Genomic DNA, 26,045 nt, shown 5'->3' with positions numbered 1-26,045 from the left:
GAAAGAATTAAATTATAACTTTTAGTTATTGTTTGCTGTGATGTGTTGTATTATTTCAAGTGTGATTATTTGAACGCCTTCATCTGTAAACAGACAAATTGCATATGCTTTTGCGTGCGTACGTATAGCGCCTTGTTGAACTTGTATTTAGTTTTCAAATCAAATTTCCTTAAAAGTCTACGAGAATGTCTATTATAAACGCTTATGCTTATGTTGGATAATTTAAAACAATTTATTTCATTGAATTGAAGAAAGAGAGCCTGCTTTAATATAACAAAAAAAAAAAAAATGTTTAATTTAATATTGTAGGACGCTTTAAAAATGAACGCCTATGCCTTTTACAATATAAATGGAAATGTTTCTTAAAAACATTAACAGAATTGCATTAAATTGCATTGATTTTCATAGTCCTTTGAAAAGGAAATTTTCGTTCACAGTTTCGAAGGATGCTATAAGAATTTTGCACGCAGAACTTTCGATCAGTTTAAGTGAAATTTATGCGTTAAACGCAATAAATGCATCTCAACATGGACGAGGACGAGAACGAGAACGAGAACGAGAACCGGACTTTATATTGTTTGTTGTTGTTTGAAAATCTTGTAAAAAATTTGACATTTTCCGCCATTTAAAGCGTTTTCGCAATTTTTAGAAGTTTGCGAACATTGAAAATGATAAACAAATGGGAAATACCCGGGTAAATAATGATTCAATTCGATCGTTTTGATCTGTCTCTACGTAAAATAACAATTTTCCATTTAATATTATTAACTTATTCAGCATTTTCGATATTGATTTTTGTTGTTGTTGAATTTGAAGAAATCTATTGCCGAAGCCCATCAAACACGTTTACGGTGTTAATCCAATCGTTAATATTGGTTGGTCAAAAAACGACCTAGAGGACCAGAACATATTCGAATCTCGAAAACGATGCATTAAAGAACTTATTGTACAAAAACCCTTCACAAACTCTCAACGAACATTCGAACAGTGTATTAGTTGATGAATTAACTGCTTCTAGAGGAAAAATAATTCAAGTTAGTTTATTAGAAATGTGCAGTAAAACATCATTTACTATGAGAAACCGTTTATTATATATTCGGTGATTTAGACTTTGCGAAGACATCACAAACGAGGACAACAAGTTCCGCATAAATGGAGATATCAGCATTTGGGGGAATATATATAGAAATATAGGAGCAAGTTACGTATAACTATGTAATGGCAATTTTCGCCCAAATGGCATTAAGTTCAACTTCGGAAGGAGTAGGAAATTTCATCACCAATCCAAGCAATCTAATCGATCCTTTCTGAAAACATGGCAGGAAAGTAGAGCGAATTTTTGAGTTTAGGCCCATAACATTTCGGTAACTGAAGGTTAGCAAAATTTCCACATATTCAGTCGGAACTAATAGTTTCAAAGACGAGATAGCTCCAGGTCGAGACGGAGCGCTCACTTCCAATGCTTGGAAATGCTCACACGCTTCGAATTGACAGATGGAACTTTTGCAGCCAGATAACCTTTTATGTTATCCACAGAGGTGTCAGGCGGCAGTCAGCCTTGACAGTGCCGATCAGCAGACGTCATCTCTAGTAGAAACAATAGGATTTGCTGGTACAACGTTTTGAGTTGGCGAAAATATAAGAGGGGTGACAACACTTGTACGTGCGATTTGTGCGACTTGCCCAGCATGGTGACCAACAGATATCCCTGTACAGCCAGGAAGAGAGGCAGATTTGTTACTTTTATTAATATTTTATGGAGATGTACGCAAAGTAGCCTGAACGGCACCACTGGGAACAGGCATCTTTGCCACTTCAGCATAGCTATAACGAGGGGGGGGCTTCCCAACTTAATTTGAATTTTTTTTTATTATTAGCGGCCAACGCAACGATAACGGAAACGTTAACCTTCTGAGTAGACAAGGATGGAGCGCTCACATAAGCCGACGAATTGCACTTAGGCGAAGGCGGAGGTAAAGTATCACGAGGCGGTCTTGTACATGCTGGTGGCGAAGATGAATGCTCTAGATAACGACACTCAATTCATATAGGCTTGATTTGATTTTTTCAAACTTCCCACACAAAGCAACGAGATTTAAAGCTTAGTTCAGAGAATTCAATCCTTGTCTCCATGAATAGCTTGGAAAAATTAAAATATCCCTTTTCCTATGGTCGGGACATGATCATGATCAACACCAATTATATACCTTTCGAATGATCAAGGTCTGCATCTGCTGTACGGCCATTGATAATTGCACACTTCGGATGAGAAAAGTGTTCGCAAAGCTAATATAAGTAAGGTAGGTAAAAATGGGTAGGTAGGTAGGTAGGACAGTAGGAGGCAGAAATGTTGCAAAAAATAAGGAAAAGTTTACAAAACGAATCAATTATAAGAAAATATTCATAAGATAATGCGGAAAAATAAAAAGCATTATTTAAATTTAGAGCGTTTGATAAATTGAAGAAGAAAAAATTATGCATTATATTTTCATATTATATTAAATAAGAAAATAAATAATAATAATTGGTTGAAAAATATTCTTAAATGCATCAAGTATTTACTTAAAGATATGAAAGATTTTAAATAATCGAATGATAAAAGCAATAATCCAATAAATTCTCATATTGTTATTGATTGAATTTGAATTTTAAGAAAGCTATAAAGAAAACCATACATACGTGCGTACATATATATTGGATATATATTTGGATAAAAATTATCAAATTTATTCTTTTAGTTATTTGATAAAGTAAAACATAATCAAACTTATTTTTATTTAAATTATTCTCGTTTAATTTATCGAAGTAAAATTTATTTATTGATTTCACTTTGAAAATTTTATTACGATTTAATATACGAACATTCACACAGTACTTTTTACTTAATTACTTACGCTATAAAGTCCGCCTTATATTCTTATATTGTTTCGCGTGCGACCTCAAAATTGTGACAAGGAATTTTACACAAGTGCTCCCTGTCTCTTTCTCTCTCTCTCTCTCTCTCTCTCTCTCTCTCTCTGGCTACTTAAGAGAATAGTTTACTTAAGCGCCTCAGGTTGAGATAACATAGGGAAGCAACATCCGCCGCTGAAGAATGCACAGTAAAATACGTCTCTCAACTCATACTCATAAACTATATATATATTTTTATGATCAGTTGAAGACTCTAACCAAATTCTATTACGATTATTCATTCATTTGTGTTTGTGTAAATGGTCGACTATCTCAGGTTCGTTAATATGTGAACAGGCTCTCCATTCGATTAAGTTTGATTTGCTCACGCAGCAGTCAGACAAGAGACATAGACAATATATAGTCAATCTATCAAGTGATATTGATGTGAAATTTCATCATCAGAATCATATAAAGAATGACTGGATGGGAAATTGTCCCGTTTCGAAATTCGTAATTTTGAGAAAGAATATGATTTCCGAACTTTTATGCACTGATCATAGGCATGGCATGGGTTCACGATTAGTTCTCTAAATTCACTCATACACTCGTACATTTTATATGCGCGTGTGTTAGCAAAAATTAAATGTAATTATTTTCGATTTCATTCGAATAACTTGGACAAAAAAAGGACAAAAGTGCAAATGTAACGCGAACGTTTACTATTATCTGTGACTGTACAATAAAGAGCACTGTATGTACTTTATACATATATTTAGCCTATATATCATACCGTACTTTTCCAATTTTATATATATTTATGTTTTCTGATTGTTGTTGTTGTTGTTGTTGTTGTTGTTGTTGGTGTTAGTAAGTAATTTGCGTGTCATGAATATGGATTAGAAAGGATTTCCTTCAGTTTTGTTTACCATATATTTATAGGTCGAGGATATATTTTAGTTTACCATGTATATATTGTAAATATATACAAAATTTTAATGTGCGGTTAGTTGCTAAGAAATATTTGGTCTTTTATTAAGACCTTAAACAATTTAAAACGATTGATTTGATTAAAAACATATTTCTTTAAAACGTCTATGTAAATATGGAGAAGGTTTCAATTAAATTTATTTCTTATTTTCTGATTTTTTTTGCTTTTTGTATAAAAATTATTTACTTATATATGCGTAACTATCTTTATATCATATGATCTATGTATATCAAACAATTTGATTTTTAATTGATTAATTTTTTGTTAAAATTTCTTTTATTTATTTATTTTTTATTTTATTTTTTTTTAAAGTTTTAGCTTCGGGCATTTTTCTAATGTCTAAGCAATCGATTTGTTTTTATTTTTTAATTACACATTTATTTTCATTATTTAATTTTCATTATATTTTGTTTGTGGTTGTTGTTGTCTTGTTGCTTTTTTTTTTTTTTTTTTCTTCTTCTTGTAAGCGTTACTATGCTTTCTTTGCATTTCTATGTGAACCGTTTGACCTATGTTTTAAGACTGACTGACTGGCCGTGGTGCGTATGAAATAAGTTTAAATCTACTTAACGCGTTTGGTCTTTTTTTTTTTTTTTTTTTTTGTATTATTTAAACCGTAAAATGTTTCGAGTTTTCGTGCGTTATATTTTTTTAGAAAATTTATTAAGTTTTAAATGAAGAACGTCATCATCATCATCATAATCATCATCATCGTGATTATCATACACACTTGTTGGTACGAAATGACTAAAAAAGTTTGACTTGTATATATACAATCGCATGAATAAAATTTATAGGATATTCAACGTATCGTAGCTATCTATCGCATATATAAATTCTATTTTATGCATTTGTATATGAAACGGTCTTATATTTTTGTAAATATTTTTATGGTAATATATTACGTAGCTGTGGGTGTGCCATTCATTCATTCATTCATTTATTTAACAAAAGTTTTTAATGCGTTCATATCTATCTATCTATCTATACATATATATATATATAATCCATATATATATAATCCATATATATATATATATATATTATCCATTCTCACTTATACTATGATTATAATCGCTGGATGCATTGTTGTTGGATTTTTAAGTATAAAATTGTTACGGTTTATATTATTATTACCCGTAAAAGCGTTTCTGCCTCACGTTGTTAGGTCATTGTTGCCTTTTAGCGATAATCACCGCTGTCAATTGGTAATTTATACACCCGGCTACTCTATAATTCCAAAGCATTATGATGATTAAGTTATAAACATGAAAACTTTGTCGTTTAGCTTTAGTTCATAGCTGTTCCTGTCCGCTTTTTTTGCTATTTTATGAGTACAAGGGATAATTATAAATAAGAAAGAAATCATTTTCGGTTTAAATCGAATTTATGTTTAGCTATTCAAGTATTTTGTGAAAAAAAATATGTAACATGTTATATGTAACGTGCTATGTTAGCGTAAGTATTTAAGAAGAATTACTATTTCATTATTCATTGACAGTTAAGACAGTTCATATGCCTTCAGTTGGAGCGGTTAGCTGCATCCCCGAATCGCAGCAACCAAATGTAGCTTCAAATTCGACTTAGTCGAGTGAAAGTGACGCTCACCAATACATAATTATAATTTCTCTCTCTCTCTCTCTCTCTCTCGTTCTAATAGAGCACACTTCGGACAAAAAGCTCTGGCTGTTTCCTTTGTAGGACGATAAATTTAAAATATAATGCATATGCGCCTATTTAGGCGCATAATCGCACATAAACAGTAACACTGGAGAAATATGAGTGCGAAGGAATAAATTTATAATTTTTTCAATTTTGCTAGTTGTTGCCGCATCTACGAATTGATGTAACAGATATTAATTTAAAAGGGAAAAATTTGAGACCAAACATCAAACATAATAAGTTAACTAAAAGTTATAAGACGGAATTTATGGTTTCAACAAACGTGACGTTACATCGAGATGAGATGAAAAATAATGTATGAATTTCATTGAGATCAAGAAGTGGAAAATAAAAAAAATAAAAAGAAAAATTTTAAGCTGGTAGTGCCGCACATGTTCATGGAACAATTAAGTATCAGTCCAAGCTATCTGCAAGCGAGATAACTTTAATGCCTTTAAATAGCTAAAGCTGCAATTTATATAACAAAAGCATCATTTTTTGTATTCTCTTCAAAGATATCCTCAATGCGTGTCTGAGTAGATAAAATGTTTGGAACATAAAGAGTTGCTTAACGGGGACCGTTTCGAATTAATTAGTCCGAAAAGTGGAACTGATACCGTCAAGTCTGTCTGTGTGCCAAGCAGACGTCTTAAATAAGTCTAACGATTGGAATCAAGAACAATAGGTTAATATAGTAATATATTTGGGAAGTCTCAGGTTTCAGTACGATTCGATCAGTATTCAAACACGAACACAAACGGACGAACTCATCGATACAAAAAAGTCATTTTGAAATCTTAAAACGTATAGTTTTCAAAATTACCAACCGACCGGTAAAGTTACTGCAGCAATGGTACATTCAGCAGAATTTGCAATACACAGGCACCGTAAAATGGAATCAGCTTAGCGGGCACTATTGTTATTATGAATGAGAGCAAGTTCATAATAGGGAGTTTAAAAAGTCTTTAAAAAATTCAAATTTTTATATACATATATGTGTAGGGTTGAATAATGAATGCCCTTGCTGTTTTCAGGCTTGTTCTATATATATATATACATATATGTATATGTATATAAACTAATATATAGGGTATTTTGCTTGTCAATCATTAATGATTAGATTCATAATAATAATGCGGTGTACGTTTTTCTTTTCAAGTATGAACGGCAAGAGTTCAATTTGCATTAACTATTGCTAGACCACTTGTTTATTAATTAGCGAGAATCGATGTAAACGTGAATTTCACAAATCTGTAGTAAATACGCGTTGATGGGACAGCGAATGGGAAATGACTGCTTAAAATGGTGCGTTTACGGATTTATGAGTGAGTGAATCATTTCAAAAAGACTTACGTTTACCTCGCATAGCATATGTAAATGGAGAAGTGTTGTAGACCTTAAATATTATACATACATGCGTACATATCTAAATATATAGATATATATATATATGTATATATATATATATGTATAAATATGAACACATACATACATATATACAAACACACATAATAACATATATACCGTCTGGTATAAATGTTTTATTAATACTGACTGCGCATATACATATATACGTCGGACAGCAAATCTGTAATAAAGTGGAACGATTGATAACAATTTGTAGCGATTATATGAAATACCAGGTGTATAAGTTTAAAGTGCGGTTTTGAGAAACTATTGGCGCGCCAATCTAGTGTTTAATGTAAAAGCTCGTCATGTATGGCATTTTGTTACGAAAAACTGTTTGCAATATTTATACAAGACGAAAGTCATTGTTGCTTCGTATCGGGGCTAAGATCGAGGAGAGGATTTTGTTTGCAAAATCTCCACTCAAAACGAATACAAGATTGAATTGCTTTAGAAGTCAGCTTCAATTACGATTTGTTCAACTCTGGTGAAAATTTGAGCAAACGTTAGCCAAAAACCAGTTGATCGATTTGAATTATTTGCTGTTCAAAAACCGACCAGGATATCAAAAATGGTAATGCTACGTCATTTATCCATCCGTAAGAAAAAAAAAGTATTCAGGGTTTTTTAGGAAATGCTCAATTGAGAAATACATGGCAATCCATGTCTATGTCCTCTCCTTTCGACTACCATTCGTATTCATCGATAAGTCATACGCTTGCCGATCAGCACTTTGACGCGCACGACGATCGGGTTAGTTCACGACAAAAGCGGAAGATTTTTTCCGTGATTGTGTCATCAACAAATTTGTTCGAAAGATAGGAAAAAATTTGTGGCAAACGATGCAGCATAGTTTCAGTGAAGAAAACGTTTCGAATAATTGAAAAGGCAGTGTACGCGCTTTGACCATTTGCCCATGAGGAAGCTATTTTCGAAGTGGATACCACGCACTTACTTACGCTTGGAACAAATTTAGCGTAATGCAAATCGCTAGCTACAATGACAGAATTGTCTCAATTGAAATTCGATTTGCTCTTCCATTCATCCTATTCATCCTTCAGATTTACACTGCAGCGACTATATTGTATTGACATCTCGTTCTCCTAAGACAAAGATCATTGAAATGTTTAACAAAACCTTGGAGCTACTGCATCATTCTTGAAGGGAGGATTGAACGAATGATGAATGAATTTGAATTTTCTAATCATCAAGTTGACATATACGTAATCAATATCGGTAAAGTCTGCTCTGCTTATTATAGGTACGTGCGTGTAGCCATAATCAATGCCCGAGCGAGTTGACTGGCATACACATTTCAGGCTGCGACCGCATTTTTCCCGCCCTAATCATTACGAGTTTTTGTATACATTAAAAAAAAAAAAAAAAAAAAAAAAAAAAAAAAAAAAAAAAATTTCTTATTTAGTCCCAGGAGTTATTGACCGATGTTATTATAGTTTTAAAGCATTAAATGATAATATAATATATTGGTTTAATTTTAATTTTACTTAATTTCATTTGATTTCTTTTATTTGTTTATTAATATCGCAGTAATTAAAATGAAATCAATTCATTGCTTTGTTTGTTTGTTTGTTTGTTTATTTGTTTCTTTCTTTCTTTCTTTCCTTCAAATCCATTAATCATATTAATGCAATTAACAATAACAACTAAATGAATGTTTTTGTTGTCCCAGTAAATAAAACCCAGCACGTGATTTTGATATTCACATTAAAATAATAATGAAAAAAAGAGAGAGAACAGAAAAAATATTTAAATAAAAAGCCCGGCTGTTATTTAGCATAATAATGACAAATTGACTTAACGGTTGAATACATTATACGCTCATTTTTAATCGAATATTTATGATGGATTTTTAATTGGTTACAATAGCGTGCGGGAAGATAAAGTGATTTCAAGTCGCACCTTTTTAACGCTCAACATCTAAATCATTATTGAAATTAATTCATATATGACATCAATGAGCCAAATATGCAGAATATATTTATTTAATTTATAAAACTTATTAAGTCAAATTGATTATATGTTTTGTTTGTTGTACATGTACACGCATCGAAAACACGCTTATTTTATCAATTAATTATAGAGGCATTGCCGTTCATTGTATTATTGGCTGCTGTAAAATTAAACTTTTCAACTTTCAAGTTTCATTTCAAAATAGTTTTGAGCTGAGAAATTTGCAAATTTTTTCTTAATTGCTATCATAAGTAATTATTATACGATTTATAGTCGTACGATCAGTTTTTGCAGACATATGTATATTTATATGTATATGCGAAAAGTATGTTAATCTTTAAAATGACTTTTGCATATAATTGGCGAACGATAAGCATTCTTCTTGAACCAACTTTAAAATTCATTTCACTACTGTTTTTTAAGTTATTCGATTACTATTATTAATTAATTATCCGGCAACGTTTTCTAACATGAGGGCAATGGACATAGTTATTTAATTTCAACGCTTTTCAAATGAAATATAATTGTGTAATATTTACACTTCATTTTAATTCATTTACATTTATAATTTATTTAAAATTATAATTAAAAAATCCCCTTTCCCTGACATTCTGAGCAACGACCAGATGTAATTTCCAAGTAATGTACAGTCGAAACTGTTTTTATGCGCCTTTTTTATTTAACTTTCACATACGTATGTAGTGGTATAAGGTATGTAAGGTAAAGAGAGAGAGAGAGAGAGAGAGAGAGAGAGGGTGGTGAAGAAAAGAAAGCGGGCGAGAGTGCCAAACAGTGGGAGTAAGTGAGGGACAGTGGGAGCGATTGAAGGACGGAGTAAGGATAAAAGAGGCGAGACAGAAAGATAGAAGCGAGACAGAGAGAGAGAGATAGATAGATAGATAGAAGGAGATAGGGTGGAGAGAGGGGGGTAAGAAGGAGACTAGAGAGAAGGAGAGAGTGAGGGACGGTGGGCGGAAGAGATGAGAGGAAGAGGAAGGCAGGATCAAAAGAGGGGGGATTTGAGAGAAAGATGTTGAAAGGTAGAGAGGAGAGCGAGAATGAGAGATAGAAAGAGAGAGGGGGAGAGGGTGAGAAGGAGAGTAGAGAAACGGAGCGAGTCAGTGACGGTGAGCGGGAGAGATGCTAGAAAGAAGAAGACTGGAACAAGGAAGATAGGGATTGAAAGGAACACATTGAGAGGTAGAGAGGAGAGCGAGACTGAGAGAGAGAGAAAGAGAGAGAGAGGGAGAAATGTGCTTTTGGTATACGACGAATCGTACTAAAATTTTGCAAATATTTCCGCGATTAAAGAAAAAAATTGCACTTTTTTAAAATATTTCCATTTCTTTTATTTAGAAAGTGCTTTCTCGCTTCTTCGTACAGTTGAACATATTCCTTAAGGGAGACCTTTTTCATCAAAATCATTTATTTTCAATATTTTGTGCAAAATCAGCTAGCTACATATAGACTTATGATATATCTGATTACTATATTAATTTTTTTCATTTTTCCCAACTATCTCTATCTATCGCACAAAAATATGTTTACCTGTACGTTACACTTTTTTTCTATTTTATTCATTTATGCGAAAAAGTGAAAGAATAATATTTTCCTACTTTTTCATAGAAATCTAATGTTTCTTCTTATTGCCCTTTAAATTGTATGTTTTAGCTTTTCACGAGAAATTTCATCTTTACATCAAATAATTAAGAAACAGCGACGTCTTTTCCATCTTAATGCTAAATTTAGAGTACCCTTAAAAACTCAATATAAAAAATTATGTGTATAGACTTTTGATGATGTATATAATGCAGCAAATACCCAAAGATATCTACTAATTTTTTGTAGTACAAGCCCCGCTGAAATTTAGTGCAAGCATATCTTCTCGCACCACCGAAAACTAAGATTAGATGATCATTTTCTTTCTCGTGAAATTCCTACTCAGATCCCAGATCCAGTTTGATTTAAGATTTGTAAATCATCCACCCAAGCGTATACGTAATCGATCAGTAAAGCAGCTTACAATCTTTATGCATTCGCTTGCTTAAGATGTTACGCTACCTTGTCAGCCAAAGTAAAAACTTTGGTAATAGTTTTTATTATATTTATTTAAATATTTGTTAAGATACTTAAAAACTTTTATTAACGAAAAAACAAAAAAACAAAAAAAACATTTTTTCTATATGCCATCCCTTTGGTCATATACATCGAGCCGAACTTTTCTATCTAAAACAGAAGAAAAATTAAAACAAACTTTTAAAATTAATATTCGATACGCTTTAAAGTTTACGATTAAAAATAAATGTATTACTAGTTTTTTTTCGAAACAATCTTAAAAGTCGGTACCCGGAACTTTAGAATAACGTTAAGCAATAAAATAGTGCTATGCGCTTTGTAAGGTAATGTTACCCTGCAGCTACTGCTATGAAACTATCATACAATTGCAAGTCAAAATCAATCGTTCGAGAGTTTATAGAGTGTTGGATATACGATCACTTCAAAAATTACGAGGTGTGTTCAAAACTAGGGTGATGTACGTACATTCCATTTTTTTTTATGTCTTATTGTCGCCAACATATGTTAATCGTTTTGCATTTTTAGTTGGTTTTTGACAGACATAAAAGTTAGACGTGGGTTATCGAACAAAAATGGATCAAACGCTTTATGTTAAATTTTGTGTGAAAAGTAAAATGAAGTGCTTCAGCTGACTTGAAGCGTTGACTATGGCATTTGGCGAGTCCATTTTGAGTAAAAAAAAAATCAAAAAAAAAAAAAACACTTGGAAGTGTTACAAGCTCTTCACAGAAGGCCAAGAAAATGTTGATTACGAAGCTCGATGAAAATGTTGAAGCAGTGAAGTGTTACGGTCGAATCACTATTAGAGCAGTTGCTCTCGGCATATCGGTTGGCTCATGCCATGCAATTTTTTTGGACATTTTGGGTATGAAATGTGTGTTGCAACGAATGCGCCAACTTCGAGGCCGCGAAGATGTTAATGACGATGGCCATCGTGGACGTCCCAGCTTGTCAACAACCGATAGAAATGTTGAAGCACTATTAGAGAAGTCGCTGAGGTTATTGTCAAGACTGAAAAGTCTCATGAAAGAACAAAGCTTTGCCACGATTAACGAGATTAAAGATCGCATCCGTAGGTGAGCTTAAGGCCATGCTGAAGAGCGCACATCATGAAATACTTTGGAGATAGTAGAAAGCCCTGGCACAAGCAGGGATTACTTCGAAGGAGACAAAATAGATATCGATGAATATATAAATAAATATTTTTCGAGAAAAATAAAAATCGCTTGTTTTTTCTTTTTTCCATTGAACACACTTTGTCGTGTACAGTGTCGAGAAAAACGTGATTAAAGTTTTTTATTTTTGTGGCAGTTTTTTTAACAATTTATATGTACTATGTGTATGGACTATTCGTGCCTTCATAAAGCGTTCGATATGCCGAAAAGCTTTTGCCTATCATTCTTGATTATTTAAGTTACGATTTAATGCGATGAGAAAAGAAAACCAAGGTAGCATTTAGTTGACCTGCGAACTATTAAATTTTCTCGCTTCCTTTTCCATATATTACTGCGTTCATAAATGATGATGATGGCGATGATGATGATGATGATGATGATGATGCATTTTGATCGATTATCATCTAATGACTTATTGCAATTATCTTGGCTCCTATTATTATTATAATTATTGCTCTAAATTTTAATTTATTCCGTTATAAATTCCTTACGCTCTGGCGGCGATCTAACTTACGCATAATGTTTATTTTTAATTTTTCATATTTATATATTAAAAAAATACCTGCAACTTGCTATATTACATATATGTATTATTATATTATTGTAAGCCTTTAACGCTTAAACGAGAGAGAGAGAGAGAGAGAGAGTGAGAATAGTGTTCTCTGCATGGTTGATTAGATAGTTTCATTCAAATAATGTGTCAATAAAATGTACATATATGCATACATACATACATACATGTATATGCTGTTTTGTGTTGGCCTTTTAACAAATGCTTGGCATTAACTTATTTTTTACTGCTGAATAATTAATAACAAACAAGAGAAGAAAACAAAAAATTAGTTTAATGTCGACAACAGAAGTTTTGTTTGTTTGTTTGTTTTTGCTTTTTTTTTTTTTCTTTTCTTTTTGATAAAGATAAGGAAAAGTATTATAAGTAAAGACCCAAGTAAACAACTGAGTTAGTAAATGAACAATAAAAAAAAAAAAAAAAAAATAAAAAAAAAATTCTATTTGTTATTATTTTTCTACTTACTTAGTTATAAGTTTCGGTCCTTTTCTTTTGACTTCAAAAAGCCGTTTGATTGTTTGTTTATTCGTTTAGAGCTTCAGGCGGATTATTTAGAAATGAATTATGCATGTATAACGACAATAATTTTATATTTATATTCTCTTTTAATAATTTATAATTAATTCATTTCAATTTACATATTTTTCGATTTTTTCTTTTCGGTTCTTTTATTTTTTTGTTTTGTTTTTGTTGTTGTTGATTAAAAAAAAAGAAAAAAAAAGAAAAAGAAAAGAATTCAGATTGAGTTCACTTTTATTTGTTACTTTTCATTTTCACATATATACATCAAATGGATTTCAACTATAAGACAAGAAATGAGAGAATAAAAATTACAATTTGTAGATTTAATTAACACACACATACGCACACACACATACGCTTCCGTAACACTCGATAAGTTTGCTTTTTTTTTTTATCAACTAATCTAATGTTATTCGGATTTCTTCAGTTTGTCTAACGTTTTTTACATGAAATTTATTTCAATTCATTTTCTCTCTTATTTTCTTAATACGCATCTCCGAAGAGTGTATGTTCAATTTCTTGTCTTGTTTGTCATTCTTAAGGAAATCCTTTCATTATTAATTTGTCAAAATGTTTGTATTCAAGGTATAAAAGTGTAAATAAATGATAAGAAACAATTTTTAAATGACTTATAATAATAAAAATGTTCCTTAGAGAAATGCTTGTACACCGTAAAGAAAAACTGAACGATTTTAATGCACGTTTGCTTTGATTACATCGATCAACGGGAAAGAGTGTTGTCAGTCTTTTCACAATGTTTCGAAGTGCAAGTGAGATATTACGTTAAGCATAGATTAGTGCGATAGTGTGTGGCGCTCTTTCGTTCGTCCCTTTGTTCGTTTATGGATTTATTTTATTTGAATCTTTCTTTTTCGCCCCCTTCTCGTCCGTCTCACGGCCCGTTTGAATTTTTTCAATTTTTCGTCCTTGTGGATTGACGATTCTGTCCTATTATTCGCACCTCGGGCCCCTATCGCGAGCCTCATAGTTCTCCCAGAAAAATTTTAAATAGATATCTGAAACTTCACATCTTCTTAATTTTAATTTTTCCTTTTCAATGATTACGGCATTGGGACTTTGGAAAACTAAAACGATATCCATTCATTATTAAATCAGTTACAAAGAATGTGAGCCAGAGAATCTAACAATGCTGGAAACCCGATTTGATTCGTTTTAAATCAGCAAGATATGTGTTGTTCAAAATGCTCTAAAAGCTTCGTAAGATGATAAGATGGAATTACTGAATGGCTCATATATAGTTACTGCACGACTCAATCAGCTAGCAGCTGATTAAATCGGAAGAAATTTACGTTCGCCTTGTGGTGAATACAAATTTTTTTTTGCTTTCTTTAAAACTATTTTCTTAGGACAAGTGTGTTCTCAAGTAGACATTTTAATTCCAGTATTAATGTGAAGAGTTATGAACGACAGGGACAAGTGCATGCCTTTGCTAAGTATGAGTAGTGAATTTTCCATTATCTTAGCGACAATAGTAGATAACAATAATTCATATTAAGTAATAAGATTGTCACCCTACCCTATCCTACCCTATGAACATGATGATATATATACTTAATAGATTTTATAATGTAGTCTTCGATCGTCCTGTCAAGTCTTCATGCATGAGTTTCAAGTTTTTGGTGTAATTGTCATTTTTGTTTGCCTCAGTATAGGTAAAGCATTTTCACTTTTATATGAAAAAAATTGAATAAAATTTCACAAGTTTTCCCTATTCTACCTACACACACATCGTTTCATTGAATTTGTAATTAGGTAATGAATACTTGAAGAAATATTTTTTGAAGTGAGAGAACATTTGCAATGATTATATAACATTTTTATATATAGAATAAGAGGCTTAAAGATATCTTTGTTAGATTGATAAAAGTTTTGGTTTGTTTCAACAACTTGAAAGGCAATCAATTTTTCTACGCAACCAACATGTTCACATTGAAATATTCCAACTGCACTGAAATATATGCGAATCTATAGTGAGTTTGGATCGAATTATTATACGAAAAACACATTTGCATATCATTCATCGATGTATAATATGTTCGTTCTTCTAGTAATTACGAGCGAACGTTTTCTTGGTTAATTAATCTAAATCAGGTCCCGTGCAGATATAAAAACAAAAAAAGAAGAAAATCAAAAGAAAAAATATAATAATCATAATAATAATAATAATAATAATAATTTTTTTACGATATTGTAAATCATTCGAATATCATATACACATAAACGTGTCCAGTATAACAACTACTACTTGCCTAACGGCAAGTATATCGAACTTTGTCTTTACAATGAATTCAATTTTTAAATGCATTTCCTGAACTTAACAAATTTCGCGAAAAGATAAGCACCGTTACTTAATGTTAGATCGACTAAAATCACATCTTGATAAGGGATACGAGTACTGTTATAAGTGCCTTGAAAAGTTACAAACACGTTATGCTAATACTACTACAAAGAGTAAGAATGAATGGAGGGAGAAGCGTGTGTATCACGTGCTTAGGGGAAAAACTTTCAAGTAATTAACGAGGTTCCTCAATAAAATAACGTTTACCTCAATCATTTTTCTCTTTTTTTTAGCAGAATTTTCGAATATTCGAAGAGAAAAATTGTTAAAGAAAAAAAAAAAGTTAAATAAACTAAGGTGTAGAGGATGCTTAAGCAACTTATGTCGAATGGTTTATCGGACAATCTACTAATTGTCGAAGAGACTTGCGGTCCATTCGAAATTAGCGTGTGCCGCAAATTCATCGATGTGATGGCTTGTCGGCTGCCCGCTTCGTATTTTTAAAAACGTTATCATTATAGTCTTCAAGAAGCAAGGACCGATCGGGCAATTGATATGAATATTATTTTTTGCATCAAAAAGTGCCGGTAAAGTAAAACTCCTTTGCAATTTGCATACGTACTGCACTTCAAACGGAGAGTGTATTTGCATAAAATTTCATGCTTCGGTCTATTTATGTTTGTAGTTCTGTCTGTACGCAAAGGTTTACGAGTGAAATGTGTGCGCGAGATGTGTTCAGGGAAAAGGTGACATTTTTTGTTTCACCAACAATATCTATTTTGTCCCCCAATTATGTCAGTGCTTTTTCAAATCCTCAAAGAATCTCTGATATGTTCTCTTAATATGACCTTAAGCTCTTCCACCGAAGCGATCTTTATCTCCTTAAAACTCTGTCCTTTTATTTGTCTTTTCAGTATTTGGGAACAGAAAAAATTCACAGCGCAAAAATTCATACGCTGGGTGAGGCATAATTGCGGGATTGTTTTACGCCTAAAAAATTACAAACAATCTACGGCGTGTGAGCTGACCATGCATTTCATACCCAAAACGTCCGAAAAAATTGCATGGCAAGAGCCGATATTCTCATCAACTGCTTCGACCATATCACTTCACTGCCTCGTCATTAATATCCTTCTTCGCCTTCTGTGAAGAGTTTATACCATTCATAAGGATTTTATTTGTTTTTAACAGATTTTTTGATCCCTTTGTTTCGATAGCCTAAAGCCACCCAGCACATCAAAACGCATCTAACCTTTAAGTCCATCAAAAAGAAACTAAAAATGCAAAATGAGTAACATATTTTGGAGACTTGTGTGTGTACCAACATAACCTAAAGAATAAAACTCGGAAATTCGAGTATATGTAGCCAATGAAATTTGAAAAGTCACCTTTTTTGTGGACACGCCTCCTATATCGTTTCGGTTCTTTGATGTAAATAGATGAGCATAACAAAAGAAATTAAATAAATTGTTTTTAATTGCACGCAACTCGTACGATACAACATAATGTAAATATGTTGTCGGTTTTGTCCGCGTCTTGGTCTCAGCTTTTTCAGTACTCAGGAAGAGATTCTTCCACAAAAGGTAGGCCTAGCTTTATTTTCGTGATATCTGCAACCATTGTGTCACGATAGAGAGAAAGAGAGAAAGAGAGAGAGAGAGAGAGAGAGAGAGAGAGAGAGAGAGAGAGAGAAAGAGAGCGGGAGAGAGACAGGCAGAGACATTTTACAGCTCACTGAACCTAACAATTCTCGTTAAACGTTTCTCCAGCAGATGTGTTGCAAATTGTGCGATCCATTTATGATTCGACAAATACGTTTCATTATTTTCAGCAAGTATACAGAATTCATTTCAGCTTCATTTCTATACATTGTGCTCCGCGAAAGAGTCTGCACAGTTTCACAGAACGTAATGACGTTCAAGGCAAGTTTGCACTGGGCGGTACAGCATTTGATCTGAATGAAATTCTTATATAAATAGAAGATAAATAAGTATAATGACGACTTTGTACGATGCGATGACGTTATCGTCGAAGGGATATTAGCTAATTATTCGAACTTCTCTTAACAAAAATTGAATGCCTTTCTTTACCTATCAATTTTCTTTCGTTCGCAATCAGTCTTGCTCAATCTTGCCGACACATTTCATTTCACATTCAACATTTTAAATGTTTCTCGGAAATATTTATACAAAACTATGTATGGCTGGTTATCTGCATCTGTATCTGTTAATCTAATAAAAGCAGTATTTCGAAATTTCTGCTTTTTACTTTCACGGTACGCGATGATGATTAGATCATGGATTGTATCCGTTTAAGAGAGTGTTTTTTTTTTTTTTTTTTTTCAAACTGAATTTACCGTAAAAAAATGTGCAAGTTATGAACAAAAATAATTAGGTTCGAATCGATTGCATATATATATGAAGCGCAGTTAAAATTCGAAAGGAATTTATATTTATTGTATATATGTTATGCAATTTCAACATGAAATTGATGTCGACTTAGGCTGCTTGCTCATCGTTTGTATGCGTATTTTTTGATAGATTTATGGAACAAAAATCGCAAATGTAAACTGTAAACGATTAATAGGAAATAGAAAATTTCGACAACTTCAGAATCAGCGAAACGCATGATTCACTTATGACTTTTTCAGAAATTTTTCACTATCTTTAATAAATACATCTACGCATATACATTCGACTTGAATATAGAATGTCTTTGAGTCAACGCTTCTTGACTTGAATGCAAATATCTTATACGATCCGTAAAAAGAATAGAATTCAATTATATATATATATTTTTTTTTCGCTTCTTTTGACAATTGCATGCAAGCATATGAAAGGACTTAATTATGTGGATATTTTTAAAAGGTAAGTAATGCATATTTTAATAATCAAACCGATTTTCATCTTTAGATACGTAAATGTGTCTCGTTGCCGTCATCTCATATATTCGCTGATTTTGATTTTTGAATTGCAACGCGAAAAGTTTGCTCATTCTAAGGCAATATTTTGATTTGTTTCCATTGACTTGGTAAGAAGAATTGGATTCAAGAATAAATTTTTTTTTTTTTTTTTTTTTTTTTTTTTTTTTTTCTTACATCCTTTCGTTATTCGATGTTTTTTTTTTTTGGTTTTTTTTTTTGATTCACACACCTAGCCTGCCTAGCGCAGAGTTTTTAAAAAAAATCACAAATCTCGGTATTTGCTTTCTTTTTAGCACGCTATTCATAATAGATGAAGTACACAAAACATATGCCTGAAAATATCGTTTATATAAAGAAGATAAGATCATTACATTTAATTTGTTTAAATTACACTTTAAATGAGGCGACAATCTATATGACTCTCTACTCTGCCGCATATGTATGAATGTGTTCATATGTATATACATTGATAAACATATTACAATACATATGCAACAATATATATATAGATATTCTTATTACTACTATTATTACTATTATTATTACAATTATCATTAATTGAATGAACGGATAAAACCGAGCGCAGGCACTGTGCGCTAGATGAGCCAGAATAATAATAATAATATTGGATTTTTTTGCCAATTTAGAAGAAACCACGACCACACGATCCGACTGTCGAAGTGCAACTAAACTGATAAGCAAAGCAAAATGAGTTAAGCTAAGCCGAATTAATAAGTGATCAGAGTGCAAGATCGAAATGTGTGATAAAGAGAAATGCTTGTAAAAACTTGTGATTCAAAACTTGCATGGGATAAATGCTGAATTGCATGTAATAATAAGACTCTCTATACTCTACATTATGATAGTAATAACGATAATACGAATGATAATGATAATGATTATAGTATTAGTAATCATAACTCATAAATATTGCTCAGTCAATGATATCGGTAGAGGAATTCGTTCCTGTATATATATATATATATATATATATATATATATATATATGTGCTTGCATATTGAATCTACTTAAACATCTCTTTTCATTTATTTTCCTTTACACTGAAATGTATCATCGTGCGCTTCATCAAGTTCAATGTATATATATACGAATATCGTAATTTCTTTGTCGCTTTCTCTCTCGGTCTATCTGTCCCTCTCTCTCTCTCTCTCTCTCTCTCTATCTTTTTCTCTCTCTCTCTTTTCATCTCTCTATATGCGCTTCTTTATTTCATTACTAACTATTTAAATACATAGCTATTTATGCTTTCGAATAAATGCTTTACCGCGATTCCGATACAACAATACAACATTTTTTGTTCAGATATGATAATTTTTCTATGACGTTTTTACATCCCACACAAATGGTCTATTAAGTTTATCATTACGTTTACAAGATGTACCTTGTGTCTTTCAATATAATGTACAGCATGTAGAAGATACAATAGAGTCTACAATGATTTCATAGGATAAGAGGAAAGTGATATTAATTCATATATATCGACAAAGCTTTGTGTAACGTATTGAAATCGAATAGAATCAATATTTGGGTTGCGAAAATTGTAGCTGAGAAAAGAAAAGGTGATTATCTCAACAAATAACGAGGTGATATGCTTAGGTGATAGCTTAATAATCGCAAGGCTTTTTACTTGATCGAGGGCACGTCAGTTACCTGATCGCAATTTGTTTTTGCATATTTGAAAAATCTTTATCTAGAAAAACTTTTCAACAATAGATAGACAATGCTCTTTATGAATATGTCTGTCTGGTATTGCTTTTTGTTCTCGTTTTTTATGTTTTTTTTTATTTTTTTTTATTTGTTAGCGAATTATACGCACACTTAACCTCTGACCATTAGGAAAAAAAAAAAAAAAAATTCTATTAAATTTTAGATTTCTATCTCAATTTTCACAAATTATTGTAGCTCCAATGACTGCTTAGTAGTTGGCGATGGATTTAAAATGAAGATAAATCTAAATCATCATTAAAAGAAAAATATTGCATCAAATTTTTTGTTACTTAACGAAACGTATATATAATTCTTCTGGGCAAATTTCTATAAGCGATTCCCTTGCGCAATTTCGATCCGATTTACGCCAAAGTTTTATTGCTCTTGAAAACGATCGATTATGAATTTAAGCTCAAAAGCGAACTTGTTTACCCATCCGTGTACAGATTAAATTAAACGGAAACTTCATTTAAAAAAAAAAAGCAACCATATAGCGCAACATATAGCCTAAGCCGTTGGTTAAGGTGACCTCGCAGGGACTAAAGTTCGTTGCAAAAAATTTGCATTTCTTTAGATCGTTTACGATACGTCTGATTTTTCTTCAATTTTCTCAGGAGGAAAATTCAATAAACGATAGTTTTTATGTTTAGCCTGTCATTAGTCCATTGACGGAAAGAAGAGTGCAGACTTTTAGGTATAACGCTTAACCGTTGGTAAATTGCCTCACTTCGGTTAATTTCATTATTAGGTCAGCTGAGTTGTAAGATCAGAAACAACAAAGTTGGTATCGTTAGATAAATATTTGAATAGTAGGAGCATTTCCTCCTTTCTCCACACTTATGGTCAGTGTAAATTCAGACTTGCCAGCTACGAGCGCGAATGCAAAAAGACATATAATTGCGGCTACAATTAGTCCCCCCCCGCCCCCCACATGCTTCTTATATACTTGAATTCCTAAAGTTATAATTTGACTTTGCCTTTTTTTAACACTAGCACCTGCGGAATTTTGTCACATATCTTTGATGGTTTCATTTCATATTTAATCAAAGTGCCTAGGACTGATGGGCCGGACACAATTAACTTTGTGAACATTTTTACCGCTAATTAAACTTGATTGAGATCGTAAGACAATTTAGAAAAATGCTCATCAGTTTTCCAGTCACAGATTTGGGCTATGCACGCTATGTGGGTTGTTGTACTTTTTCATATGTATTTCGTATAGTAAATCACTTGGATACGTTCGCTGCTGCAAATATTTTTCAATCGGTACAATTTTAATATAAATTGTCGTTGATTTTAAGAACAAATAAAAAAAAAAAATAAATAAATTTCTTATTATTTACTTCGTTTCATTTCCTTTTTCACTTACTACTTTTGAGGTTAGATTCTAGCCCTTGTTCTAGCTTCGTAATGATCGTAAATTATATTCGCAATTTTATCATTTTTTAACAAAATAGAAATTCAATTGTGAATACTTTGCGCCAGTCGACAAACTTTTCAACGTCCTGTCAATAAAAATCGAATCCGATTACACAAAGGAAAGTAACATCTAAAGCGAACGTCACAAACCGCATATCAGAATTTCAATGACTGCCGATCTATAGATAATAGATAGCGTTACGAGTAATATTCGTTTCATTTCAATGAAAAATTGCAGAATCAGGATCATTTTAGAAAAAAGTCTCGAATTACTGTGAACAAAGTTCAGCGAGAGTTGCCGCATCCTGTACTGTTGCTTAACCATTCTCAGTTACAAAATGCTCGCTTTTTTATTCATTATGAATTATTTATTGTACATTTTCTTCAGTTGTCGTTGCATCATATAATATTTACTTTCATATACGAATTTACTTACACTTAAAAATTGACTGATACTTCTCTGCGCTTGCATTACAGCATTAAGGTATACATATAACGGCTGTTATAAGCTCTAGTAATGCCATGAATCACTTGTGCTGCAAGCTTATGCTAAGTTTGTGCTCATATTACAATACGTGCACAGATTTTGCATTCATTGTTATATGTTAATTGTAAGTTGGAATTATTTTTGGAATGAGTTTAAGCATTTCTGCCGATACGTACATATATAGTTTTGTGTATTCAACCTCTAACGTTTAAACAAATTTTGTTGCACTTCTATATTCCGGCCTATGAATGCAATCTATTGAAAATAAATTGCATTGGATCGATCATTTTCTTCATCACTACTCATATAAGATAACCTAGTTTATCGACCTATGTAAATGAATTTGAAACATTTGAGTGGTATTGAGAGCCTTCTATTTTAAACTTCCTGTGTCTTAAGTCTTATCAGTTATTATCGTACTTTATAGTGAAACTTAGTATAAAATAATGATTTAGACGTTATACGGACCTCTTTCTATATGTCTGCCCATTAAAAGCAAGCACCAGTATGTATGTAATTTTTAATATTTTCTGACAAAGACGACGGAATAGATAGATGAGGTATTATAGTAATGCTCACAATTCGTCCTCGCCCTGCAATATCGCAGTGATTTTTTTTTTTTTTTTTTGCTGTCTATAGATACAGATTTAGTAGCAAATTTATTTAATTCAAGAGTAAGCAAACTTACCGCTGGTAGGTTACGTATATTTATCAATAAAGATTCTTACGTCATTGTTTATAGATGCGTGGGGTAAGAATCGATGAATCGTTGAAATGAAATAAACAAAAATTTATACTATTAAATGATGGCCCGGAGTAACCAAGTAGTTGGACAATACTGATTTAAATACAGTTTTAAAACTTAAAGAGGATTAGATCCGCAATTCTTGTATAAATTTCGTAAAATTACTACTGCAGATGGACGATGAGCAGTAAAAGTTCAATTCAATTCAATTCAATTGAAGCCAAATACAATCTCAGTTTTGTTTTTGAATTCATTTCATTCTTCAAATTATTTATCATTATACGTTTTAAGCAAAAATGAAATTTTAATAACATTATTATTTACTTATTTATTTATTTATTTATTTTTTATTTTTGTTATCGACTTTTTACATATTTCGGACTTTGTGAATAAATACAATTAAACAATTATTTAACTATTTCATCTCTTTACACGTGCAATAATATTTAACATATGGGCGTGTAGATGTGCGTGCTTATAATGAAAGTACATTTGATACAAGCTATGATGCTATAAATAAGCAAAACAAGACAAGAAACGTAATCAATGCGAGATAAACGTAGAAATACTGAAATATATGAAATAAAAAAAATTACTTTTTTTTTTTTTATTTATACGTCATATATATATGTATATATGTCAATGTGAATCAAGTTAATTGATTAAAAGAAGTTGATTTTTTTTTTTTACTTGAATAAATTGTGTTTTCATTCTTTTAACTTTCCAGGTGCCGTTTCGAGCGGCTCTTCATAATTTAAATCACTTTCATATGTAAAGCGATTTTCTAAAAATCATTCATCACTTCACAGTTATAATCACTTTTACGCTGAACTTCAAATTCGATTCAATAGCTTTTGGTGAAAGTCTACTCAACTCAATCAATTAATTAATTAATGTTTTGCTCATTTTGAACAACTAATGCCATCGTTTCCGCGTTTACGCTTAATAATTATTTTGGAGGACTTCTAACCTCTAAGCAATTCCAAATCTCTTTGATTGCGATATCATATCAATTCGCCTCATTATTGCAATCTCTGTTTGATATATGAAAGCGGCCATCATGCATCTCTCTCGCGCGATTTCATCTTCAACACTAACTTGCCCGATCTCTGTATTGTCTAAAAGTAAAGAACGCGGTTCCAATGTCACGACTGAAGATCTTTAAAAAAAATAACATCTTTAGAGATTACACTACGCGTGGTAAAGAATATATTAAGTAGATGCGAACGTATGTAACACGAAGAAGCGCTTATCGCTTCAGAATCATAATCTGAGTTGATCTAAGCCCCTCTGTCCGTTTGATTGCCACCCATGTATATTCGTGTTCAAGCTACAGATAGCAGTTTTTGAGATATTTTGATGAAAATTGCTACAGTGACGTGTGCTGACTCGATCGGTCTATCTTTTCGAGAACTGATCATGTAATGCTCTCTATTCTGAAAAGTCGTTATATGGAAAAAAAATTGCAATTTTCAAAATTTCACAGCAAAAGTGGCTTAAGTAATTAGCATTTTATCTTGGCAAACTTTGGATCGGCTGAGGCAATTTTTGGATTCTCTCTCATATAACGAAAACTAAAGTTCATAATTTTCATTGCTTCATGATGATGAAAATTATGTCATAATGTATGCATTCAATATAAAAAAAATTAACTATAATAAATTTGGACCAAGTCGGTCTTTTTTTTTGGATTGCACTCTATATATAGGGATTTTCACGAAATTTGATGCTTTTTAGAGCAGAGGGGTCCAAGTTTTAATATGTGGTCATAAAAGTTGACCCATAATAGTAATTTAATGTGGTATAGGGTGTTTAATCGTCGGCTTTACCCGACTATAATGTTCTTATTTATTCTTTCTTGAGAATTTTGTTTCCTAAAGAATCGGGTTATTCTATTGCAGCTGCAACCTAAGCACTAAGAAGCAAATACTTTATATAAACTAAGTGTGCGTAGTTTTTATTTTTTTTTATCAGATTTGAAAGCCTATTCATCATGAAACAGTGAGGCAAATAAATGATTACCCCAGTTCTAGATCAATAAATAAGATACCTATTGAGAGGAAGATGACTTTTTTTTTTTTTTCAAAACTAAGTCTTATTTCCCAACATAACCATGACCTAACCAGACTCCAAGTCCAACGATCATCTCCTTCCCATTTAAGACTGGATATAACGCGACATTTTTTCCCGAAAAAAACATCTTTCCACACAGATAGCAATCATCATCAAATCTAAAGAATACCTCAGTTGCGGAAACACTTCGTATCTTGAATCATTGAATTTTTCTTGTACTGATGCGTTATCTTCAAATTTTCTTCATTTTCTTTTTCCTCTTGATTTTTCTATTCAATCGACCTAATACGCTTGCACTACAGGCGAACTTTTCAAGGACCACAACCTTCTCCATCGCTATATTATGGTCGGCTTAGTGTAGTTTCCTCCGGCAAAAGCCGAAGTCCCGACTCTTCACGTTGTTGCGAGTACAGTGCGTTGTAGGGTTGTACACGGACATGCCATTCATAAGTGCAGTATATGTCATGGTTTTTTAATCCTTAAATTATCGTGGCGTAGCAGTTTTCGTAATTTCTTACGTTTCAATAGCATTTTTGCTCAAATACATGCGAGACAAGCGAAACTAATTAATGGCGTCTTTTGGGGCATAACTCGCTTCAGCGAGCTAAGTTAAGTAGGGAAGGTGAGGATGTTTGCTTTGTCATCCATACGGCAGCGTTTTAGTTAGAGTACTTCTTCTCTTATATAATGAAAGTTCAAAAGAAAAAAAAAAGAAAGAAAAACCATATGATTAGGATCAAAAATATTCGGGATATGAAAATAGGGTTTTCCGTTCATACACTGATAAATAAAGTACTGTTATATCATATAAAGATGTATCCTGAAATGTTTATATGAATGGATTTGGGCTGCATCTTACAATCGGAGAGCATACGCAAGCTTGTGACGGGTATTGTAAGATTGAGAGCAAGTGATATTAAATTTATTTCTGCGACAATCAAAAATATTCATCAGAGATCCTGGTAATCCGTTGACTTTGAATTCGTTCATAAAATATTTCTACGATTCTCTACACTTTCAGCGCAATAATGGTCGCCATCCATCTATCAACTAAATACGAATTTTTTAGCAATTAATTGAACTGAAGTGTGTGGGTATTCGTT

At 32.1% G+C, this 26,045-nt stretch overlaps 1 protein-coding gene across 4 annotated transcripts in view; it reads right to left on the bottom strand.

The window, feature by feature from the left end:
- Positions 1-19,151, bottom strand: part of LOC119632621 (contactin-associated protein-like 4) — an 89,318-nt gene extending 70,167 nt beyond the window's left edge. For 3 of the 4 annotated variants that reach the window (XM_038025609.1, XM_038025611.1, XM_038025612.1), the window contains exon 1: positions 13,211-13,393. The gene's annotated coding sequence lies outside the window, so the exon portion shown is untranslated. Of the gene's footprint in view, positions 1-13,210; positions 13,394-19,035 lie in introns of those variants that run through there. The other variant, XM_038025610.1, reaches the window with a different exon arrangement.
- Positions 19,152-26,045: the final 6,894 nt, after the last annotated feature.

The sequence above is a fragment of the Glossina fuscipes genome, unplaced genomic scaffold (genome assembly GCF_014805625.2).
Source record: "Glossina fuscipes isolate IAEA_lab_2018 unplaced genomic scaffold, Yale_Gfus_2 1, whole genome shotgun sequence".
Taxonomy (NCBI): domain Eukaryota; kingdom Metazoa; phylum Arthropoda; class Insecta; order Diptera; family Glossinidae; genus Glossina; species Glossina fuscipes.
Note: the sequence above shows the minus strand (reverse complement) of the source record. Positions and strands in the feature narration are given on the sequence as shown.